Source organism: Engystomops pustulosus, chromosome 8, assembly GCF_040894005.1.
Source record: "Engystomops pustulosus chromosome 8, aEngPut4.maternal, whole genome shotgun sequence".
NCBI lineage: Eukaryota > Metazoa > Chordata > Amphibia > Anura > Leptodactylidae > Engystomops > Engystomops pustulosus.
This window is the reverse complement of record NC_092418.1, coordinates 5,601,552-5,612,498: the sequence shown is the minus strand read 5'-3', so window position 1 is coordinate 5,612,498 and position 10,947 is coordinate 5,601,552.

Genomic DNA, 10,947 nt, shown 5'->3' with positions numbered 1-10,947 from the left:
TGCTTGTATGGCTGCTGGATATAACAACCAGGGCCCCATGGAGCGTCATGCAGTGACCAGAGGATTTCACCTCCTGCTGAATCTGCAGGATGTGTGAGGGTCTCGGAGTGGTCAGGTAGAGGAGGCTTCATACTTCACAGCCTTGTTCTGGCTGCTATGTAATTATTGAGGTCACTGAACCAGACACGTGTCTAGGGCTTCACCTGATGGTTTATTTTACACAGGCTTGTAGCCACACGCATGTTCCGACACTACTCCACCCATCCTCCATTGTTACTATCTTTAATTACTGGATGACGAGATCTGTACATTTCTTCCCATTCTGCCGGTGACGTTCCATCCCGGAATCTAATATAAAGGATGAATAACAGGATTATGATGCAATATAAAAAATTCATGGAACGTACAGGGTGGAGGGAGACGGAACCTGCATCGTGGAGACCCCGGCATGGATACAATGTGGGGGACGGCCAACGACTGAACCAAATATACTATATATGTCAAGCTGTGAGGTAAAAGGGTCACATATGCGCCTCCTGCCCTAAAGAGATGGTATGGTCCATTGTGACCTCACTGCTACCAGCTGGGGGAGGAGCCAAACCCAACATCTCCAACCCGATGTCTAATGTCCACAGAAAGAGCAGAAAATGATTATTAGTCATTGACCATTAAAAATCTCTGCGCCATCTATTGTCTATCACCTATTGTTCTCCACACAATGGAGTAATTAGCATTTCCCGTAATCCCAGGTAATTACTGAAAGACAATCTGTAATACCGTAATATTACTAATAGCACACACGTTACACGAGAGGATGGAGCAGAAGGTCAGAACACAAGAGACCCCAGACACTAGACCAGTCACCAGCGACTACAAGAAAGGCCCGAGCAGAAGAAAGGACCCAGACATCAAGATGTTAAAAAAATTTGTGAGAATGTGTCATCTACATAGAAGAGCAAGTGCAACAAGATCATAGATGGGAAAACTTGGGGCAAAAAAGTTCCCCATCACTACTTAAATAATGCCCCCTATGTACAGGAATATAACTACTATAATACTGCCCCCTATGTACAAGAATATAACTACTATAATACTGTCCCCTATGTACAGGAATATAACTACTATAATACTGCCCCCTATGTACAGGAATAAAACTACTATAATACTGCCCCCTATGTACAGGAATATAACTACTATAATACTGCCCCCTATGTACAAGAATATAACTACTATAATAATGCCCCCTATGTACAAGAATATAACTACTATATTACTGCCCCCTATGTATAAGAATATAACTACTATAATAATGCCCCCTATGTACAAGAATATAACTACTATATTACTGCCCCCTATGTATAAGAATATAACTACTATAATACTGCCCCCTATGTACAGGAATATAACTACTATAATACTGCCCCCTATGTACAGGAATATAACTACTATAATACTGCCCCCTATGTACAAGAATATAACTACTATAATACTGTCCCCTATGTACAAGAATATAACTACTATAATACTGCCCCTATGTACAGGAATATAACTACTATAATACTGCCCTCTATGTACAGGAATATAACTACTATAATACTGCCCCCTATGTACAGGAATATAACTACTATAATACTGCCCCCTATGTACAAGAATATAACTAGTATAATACTGCCCCCTATGTACAAGAATATAACTACTATAATACTGCCCCCAATGTACAAGAATATAACTTCTATAATACTGCCTCCTATGTACAGGAATATAACTACTATAATACTGCCCCCTATGTACAGGAATATAACTACTATAATACTGCCCCCTATGTACAGGAATATAACTACTATAATACTGCCCCCTATGTACAAGAATATAACTACTATAATACTGCCCCCTATGTACAGGAATATAACTACTATAATACTGCCCCCTATGTACAGGAATATAACTACTATAATACTGCCCCCTATGTACAAGAATATAACTACTATAATACTGCCCCCTATGTACAGGAATATAACTACTATAATACTGCCCCCCATGTACAAGAATATAACTACTATAATACTGCCCCCTATGTACAGGAATATAAATACTATAATACTGCACCTATGTACAGGAATATAACTACTATAATACTGCCCCCTATGTACAGGAATATAACTACTATAATACTGCCCCCTATGTACAAGAATATAACTACTATAATACTGCCCCCTATGTACAGGAATATAACTACTATAATACTGCCCCCTATGTACAAGAATATAACTACTATAATACTGCCCCCTATGTACAAGAATATAACTACTATAATACTGCCCCCTATGTACCAGAATATAACTACTATAATACTGCCCCCTATGTACAAGAATATAACTACTATAATACTGCCCCCTATGTACTAGAATATAACTACTATAATACTGCCCCCTATGTACAAGAATATAACTACTATAATAATGTCCCCTATGTACAAGAATATAACTACTATAATACTGCCCCCTATGTACAGGAATATAACTACTACAATACTGCCCCTATGTACAGGAATATAACTACTATAATACTGCCCCTATGTACAGGAATATAACTACTATAACACTGCCCCCTATGTACAGGAATATAACTACTATAATACTGCCCCCTATGTACAAGAATATAACTACTATAATACTGCCCCCTATGTACAGGAATATAACTACTATAATACTGCCCCCTATGTACAGGAAAATAACTACTATAATACTGCCCCCTATGTACAAGAATATAACTACTATAATACTGCCCCTATGTACAGGAATATAACTACTATAATACTGCCCTCTATGTACAGGAATATAACTACTATAATACTGCCCCCTATGTACAAGAATATAACTAGTATAATACTGCCCCCTATGTACAAGAATATAACTACTATAATACTGCCCCCTATGTACAAGAATATAACTACTATAATACTGCCCCCAATGTACAAGAATATAACTTCTATAATACTGCCTCCTATGTACAGGAATATAACTACTATAATACTGCCCCCTATGTACAGGAATATAACTACTATAATACTGCCCCCTATGTACAGGAATATAACTACTATAATACTGCCCCCTATGTACAAGAATATAACTACTATAATACTGCCCCCTATGTACAGGAATATAACTACTATAATACTGCCCCCTATGTACAGGAATATAACTACTATAATACTGCCCCCTATGTACAAGAATATAACTACTATAATACTGCCCCCTATGTACAGGAATATAACTACTATAATACTGCCCCCCATGTACAAGAATATAACTACTATAATACTGCCCCCTATGTACAGGAATATAAATACTATAATACTGCACCTATGTACAGGAATATAACTACTATAATACTGACCCCTATGTACAGGAATATAACTACTATAATACTGCCCCCTATGTACAAGAATATAACTACTATAATACTGCCCCCTATGTACAGGAATATAACTACTATAATACTGCCCCCTATGTACAAGAATATAACTACTATAATACTGCCCCCTATGTACAAGAATATAACTACTATAATACTGCCCCCTATGTACAGGAATATAACTACTACAATACTGCCCCTATGTACAGGAATATAACTACTATAATACTGCCCCTATGTACAGGAATATAACTACTATAACACTGCCCCCTATGTACAGGAATATAACTACTATAATACTGCCCCCTATGTACAAGAATATAACTACTATAATACTGCCCCCTATGTACAGGAATATAACTACTATAATACTGCCCCCTATGTACAGGAAAATAACTACTATAATACTGCCCCCTATGTACAAGAATATAACTACTATAATACCGCCCCCTATGTACAGGAATATTACTACTATAATACCGCCCCCTATGTACAAGAATATAACTACTATAATACTGCCCCCTATGTACAGGAATATAACTACTATAATACTGCCCCCTATGTACAAGAATATAACTACTATAATAATGTCCCCTATGTACAAGAATATAACTACTATAATACTGCCCCCTATGTACAGGAATATAACTACTACAATACTGCCCCTATGTACAGGAATATAACTACTATAATACTGCCCCTATGTACAGGAATATAACTACTATAACACTGCCCCCTATGTACAGGAATATAACTACTATAATACTGCCCCCTATGTACAAGAATATAACTACTATAATACTGCCCCCTATGTACAAGAATATAACTACTATAATACTGCCCCCTATGTACAGGAATATAACTACTATAATACTGCCCCCTATGTACAAGAAAATAACTACTATAATACTGCCCCCTATGTACAAGAATATAACTACTATAATACCGCCCCCTATGTACAGGAATATTACTACTATAATACCGCCCCCTATGTACAAGAATATAACTACTATAATACTGCCCCCTATGTACAAGAATATAACTACTATAATACTGCCCCTATGTACAAGAATATAACTACTATAATACTACCCCCTATGTACAGGAATATAACTACTATAATACTGCCCCCTATGTACAGGAATATAACTACTATAATACTACCCCCTATGTACAGGAATATAACTACTATAATACTGCCCCCTATGTACAGGAATATAACTACTATAATACTGCCCCCTATGTACAAGAATATAACTACTATAATACTGCCCCCTATGTACAAGAATATAACTACTATAATACTGCCCCCTATGTACAGGAATATAACTACTATAGTACTGCCCCCTATGTACAGGAATATAACTACTATAATACTGCCCCCTATGTACAGGAATATAACTACTATAGTACTGCCTCCTAGAGGTGAGGTTGTGTGATAGTTGAGCTCCTGACCCCTTCTGATGTCTGGAGACAGCCCAGGGCGGGGCCACCCTGGGTGGGGAAGCTCCCCAAGCAAGGCCCAGGCTCCAAGGCCTAATCTGGCAGGTAACACCCAGCCAGCTCAAACAAGGGATGTTAATCCCCAAGTTTCTGTTAAAGGAACAAATGTCAGCAGTGCAAGTTCCAGTGCGAGTAGGAAAGTTTGTGTCGACAATGAAGAAGTTACAAGCAAGAAGCTGGTAAAACAACCTACCAGTGAAAATGTTGGATCATCTGTGAGCAGAGCAAAAGTGCCTGAAAGTCCAAAGGCAATTAACATCCACTGTGTGCAGCAGCCTCCATCCCAGGCCTCAGGTGGACAATCCACCTCCACCCCGGGCAGGCAGAGGAGGACATCACTGGAGAGGCAGACCATCCACCTCCACCCCGGGCAGGCAGAGGAGGACATCACTGGAGAGTCAGACAATCCAGGAGAACCTGAAGCAGCGAGTGATGTTACCAGCGGAGCGCACCAGGTCTGGGGGAATGCAGGCTGGGAAGGAGATGCAAGGCGGCCATGAGGAAAGAGCCAAAGGTGCTAACAGTGTTGTGTCTGCAAGACCTCTGGGACCCAGTCACCCAGCAAGAGATTGTGACCCACGAGCAGTAACAGCAGCTGCCAAACACCAGAAGTCACCGGGTCTGTTACCAGGAAAGAGCGGTGGTAGTGCGGCTACAGGATCCAGGCCTGCAACCAAGTCAGAACAACACCCCAGCAGCAAACTGCAGCCCCCAGAGCCATCACCAGAGCTCCAGCCCCCAGAGCCATCACCGGAGCTCCAGCCCCCAGAGCCATCACCGGAGCTCCAGCCCCCAGAGCCATCACCGGAGCTCCAGCCCCCAGAGCCATCACCAGAGCTCCAGCCCCCAGAGCCATCACCGGAGCTCCAGCCCCCAGAGCCATCACCGGAGCTCCAGCCCCCAGAGCCATCACCAGAGCTCCAGCCCCCAGAGCCATCACCGGAGCTCCAGCCCCCAGAGCCATCACCGGAGCTCCAGCCCCCAGAGCCATCACCGGAGCTCCAGCTGGCCGCTCAGATCCCAGGACTGGTGAGGAAGATGGACGCTTTACAAAAATAAAAGCTGTACCTGCAAAAGCAAATAGATTGCACTTACAAACTGAAGGCAGCAAACCCGGGGAAGCAGGCCCTGCTGAATAACAAGCTGGACTCACTGGCCAAACAACTATCTGACATTGTGAGGGAGATGGAGTCTGTTATTGACCAAATGGGACCAGTTGGAGAGACCTATAGGAACCAGCAGAGGTTTGACAAGATGTCTGCGTCAACATCAAGGTCTGAGACCCAGCAGTCCCATGTAAGACCAGTACTGCAGCCAGCAACTCTTCTTTTTGAGGAGGGGGAAGCATACAAAAGCAGACAACATCAACACGATGAGGTACTACAAGTCCCAGCAACCCTTGATGAGGCACCACAAGTCCCAGCAGTAAGCGGACCCGATGACAGCAGTGAAGTTGTGCAAACACCACAAGTCTCAGGAGGCAGCAAACAGCAGGAGGACTCAGGACTCGCACCTGAAGGTAACACCATGGCACCTCAGGGTGTCTGTTCTCAGGACTTTGCTGTGCAGGATGTTTCTGGGGAGGATATTCAGGACTGTGATGTGCAAGGGGTTAATGCTGATGCTAATGATGCTGCTGATGTGCCTAATATTGTGGTTGCTGTTTCTGATATGTCTGATGTTTCTGTGCATAATAATGTTCCAGCTGAGGAGTCATCTCCAGTGCAGTCTATGGCAGCTGGTGACACAGATAGCACTGATGTTGTTGTGGAGGGTGAGGGACAATCTACAGCTGAGGAGTTCCCCCCACTAGTCACACCACAGGCAGCAGAGCCCCATGGTCAGGGTGGTCAGCAGCCCCATGGTCAGGGTGGTCAGCAGCCCCATGGTCAGGGTGGTCAGCAGCCCCATGGTCAGGGTGGTCAGCAGCCCCATGGTCAGGGTGGTCAGCAGCCCCATGGTCAGGGTGGTCAGCAGCCCCATGGTCAGGGTGGTCAGCAGCCCCATGGTCAGGGTGGTCAGCAGCCCCATGGTCCGGGTGGTCAGCAGCCCCCTTGTACTGATGATCCACAGCCCACACATCCCCCACAGCAGGACAGGGGTCAGTCATCAGGGAATGCTTGGAGTCGCGGTTCCCCATTCTTCTCCTCAAATACCAGCTATACCGGCCAGGCCTTCAAGAGGAGGAATGTTGTCAGGTTTAGGCATAGAGGGGCTAAGGAAGATCTACCTGACAGGAGACATGTGGTCAGGGACATGTTGTGCGCCCAGATGGGTTTCCAGCCAGCCAACATCCTGGCAGTGATAAATCTGCCTGACAGACAGGGGTATGACATTAGCTTCAAGCTGATGTCTAATCTGGACCGGTTCTGGGCTCAATGTCCCCGGTACAGAGATACTGAGGGGTGGAACAAGTTTAGTTTCATTCCCATCTCCAAGCCAGATACAGCGATTGTCACCATCATGTTCTGGAACGAGTCTGTCCCCCATCAGGACATCATCATATGGCTCAAGAGACATTGCACCCTCATGTCAGACATGACCAAGACCAGGGATGAGGATGGAATCTGGACCGGGGGGTGGAGGGTCCTGGTTAAATTACATCAGAACCAGAGCATCACCCATCACCTCCCCAACTCCTTCTTTATCGGCAGAGAGAAGGGTGTATGCTTTTATGTCGGTCAGCCCAGGCTATGCTTTAGGTGTGGGAGATCAGGTCACGTGGCGAGTAACTGCACCGCAGTGAAGTGCACCCTGTGCGGGGACCTCGGCCATGTGAGCGCCAACTGCCAGACCATCATATGTAACCTTTGTGGTCAGATCGGTCACCCCCAAAGGGACTGTCCTGATGCCTGGCACAACATCTGTAGGGACCTCCCCGATGAAGACCCGATGGAAGGGGCAGATGTGCCAGATGAGGAGCAGGAGGAGGAGGCCCTATTGTCAGGGTCAGTGTGTACTGTGCCAGAGACCCCAGATATTAGTGGTGCTGCCCCGGACCATCCAGGGACAGGTAACACAGAGGGGGACATGGAGGTAGTGGAGCAGCCAGCGCCCGTCTCTTCCCCTGACTTGACACCCACCACTGGGGGAAATCATAGTGTTAAAAAGAGGAAGAAGGACAAGAGCACCAGAAAACCTGAGAGTGCGTGGACCACCGTCCAAAAACCCTCAAAAATGAAAATGCAGAGTCAGGCTGATGTTACTGTGACCAGTAATAGGTACAGCGTACTGTCCGAGTCAGATGGAGAGGAGGAGATTGAGAGAGAACTGAAACGCATGATGGAGGAATATGATGACGATCCAGGGGGAGATCCTCCGACAAAAAGGAAACCGCTTCATGCCGAGTCTCAGTCAGTTTGGGATATGGAAACCGGTAGTCAGGAAGACAACTCTGACTCTGACTTATGATGATGGGGTTGATCTTTCTATTTCTTCTCATGATGGCGCACTTCCATCTTACTGTGATCACCAGTAATGTGAATAGTATTAGGGCTAGAAGGACCAGACATGTTGTGTACGAACATCTGAAATATCTCATATTCATATTTAACACCCATGATGTCACCGTCCACAGACTCACCGAGGTATCGATGGGACGGTGCCTGCTGTTAGAGGTCACCATCAGAGGCAGAAGACTCTGGCTCATTAACATCTATGGCCCACAGACGGTGACCGAAAGGACTCAGCTTTTTAATGATGTGAAGCCATATCTATTCACGTCTATTCCTGTCATCATGGCCGGGGACTTTAATGCCACCATTACCACCAGGGACAGGAACGGTAGGCCCCTTACCAGGGACTGTAAGGTCCTAAACAGTATAATTCAGCAGGCTGGCCTGTCCGATGTTTTTGTACAGGGTGGTAGGAGTCCTAAGTTTACTTACACATGTGCAGGACGCAGCAGTAGGATTGGTCTCGCTCTGGTGAGTCCTACTGAAGCCATTGGAGAAAAAAGGGAGAGAACGGTCCCATACTCCGATCATTTTCCTTATATTTTTGTTTGGGTGCCTCTAAGTATCCTGATGTTGGTAGAGGGCTGTGGAGACTAAATTCTAGTCTGTTAGATGATGATTCTGTGCAGGAATACATTTACTCTTTCTTTCATCATCAACTGGACAGAGTGGATTTCTATAACAACATGACTGGTGGGAGGACGTCAAGGAGGAGATCCGGTCCCTCTTACAGAGACTGTCAATTAAGAAAGGGAGAAGTAAGTACAGCCAGTATCTGAGACTGCGTAAAGAATTGGAGTCACTCTATTCGGCGGGTGGGGATGACCAACAAAGGATTGACCGGCTGAAATCTGAGATAAGACAGTATCAGTACAGTAGGTACACCTCCCTGGTAGTGGAAAGGGACTATGGAACCCGAGGGGCACCGGATCCATTTGAGAATTACCGGGAGCGTGTGGAGAAAAAACTGATCGCAGGTCTCACTGACTCCCAGGGTGTTTTACAAGAGTCTCGGGAGGGAATCCTGGGGGTGGTGAGATCGTACTATACTGACTTGTTTCAGAAGAAGGCTTTGGATAAGGAAAAAGTGGCCCAATTCTTGGAGGCAGCTCCAGGCCCTGACACTAGAGAATTGGACTTTTCTCCTTTAACAGCAGAAATAACGGTGGAGGAGATAAAAGAGGCCATTGATAAGTTAAATCTGAAGAAGGCACCAGGTCCTGACGGTATTACAGCAGAATTTTATAAGAAGTTCAGAGATCTCTTAGCTCCAATCCTTGTGGATGTTTACAGAAATTGTCTAGAAAATCACCTGATGCCTCCATCCATGAGGGTCTCATCGTTAATCCTGCTGTCTAAAGGGAAAGAGCCTAGTGACATCAAGAACTGGAGGCCGATCGCCCTTTTGAATGTTGATAGGAAAATTCTGGCAAAAATTCTATTCTCTAGATTAGTCTGTTTGTCCCCGGCACTGTTGGCAGGCTCTCAGTACGGCACAGTAAGAGGGCGGAACATCTCTGGAGCAGTCATCTCGATAAGAGAGATGTTTGAGGGACAATTTATAGATTGGCTAAGAACTTTGTATAGAGAGGCGAAGAGCTTTCCTCTGATCAATGGTTGGCAGGGGGCACATTCAGGGTAGAGGCCGGGGTGCGACAAGGCTGCCCCCTGAGTCCACTGCTGTATGTGTTTGCTATCGACCCGTTTCTGAGATCACTGCAGCGGTGTGATTTTCAGGAGGTGCCGGTCCCCCATTGCTTGCCCCTGGATGTTGTTGCCTACGCGGATGATGTGACTGTGGTGATATCTGAGCCTCGTGAGGTGGAGATGTTATCTGCAGCCATCAGAAGTTACTCAGGGGCCTCCGGGTCTCTGGTGAACCTTGAGAAGAGTCAAGCTTTCTGGACATTGGATGCTGCTCCTGGCTTTGATCTGCCACAATTCGCCAAGACCTCCACCCATATTAAGATCCTTGGGGTGAAATTCGGGAGGGAAGACAATTCCACACTAAACTGGGAGGATAAGTTGGAAACCGGAAATGTAAAGGTTCAGCGATGGAAGAACTGGAGGCTGACCTATAGAGAAAGGGTTACTCTGCTGAAGACTTACCTGGTCCCTGTCTTCCTCTACGTCTCTGTCGTCTTTCCTTTGCCAGAATCTTTCTCCGCTAGGCTCTTTAGCCTGTTCTTCCAGCTTTTATGGGGGAATAGGTTGAACCCAGTAAAAAGAGGGATCACCTACCTGCAGAGGAGAGAGGGTGGGCTGGATATGTTAAATCCAAGGGTTTTCTTTGACTCCATGTTTCTGAAAGTAAATTTTGGTTGCCTGGACTCAAATAATGTTCTCCTGTGGGTAAGTAGTGTCAGGGACTGGATATTGCCTTTTGCAGAGTCTTGGATGCGAGGCGGCAGTCTCAAGAGGGGCCGATGGACTCCTGGCTTCCTCCCCCAGTATCTGGAGTATGGTCTCAGGTGTTTAAGGAAATGGGGGATAGACAAGTCTTTCATAGAAACTAAGACCAGGAAAGATCTGTACTCCAGAGTCTGCAGGACCTTCTATTGCTTACAACTGGCAC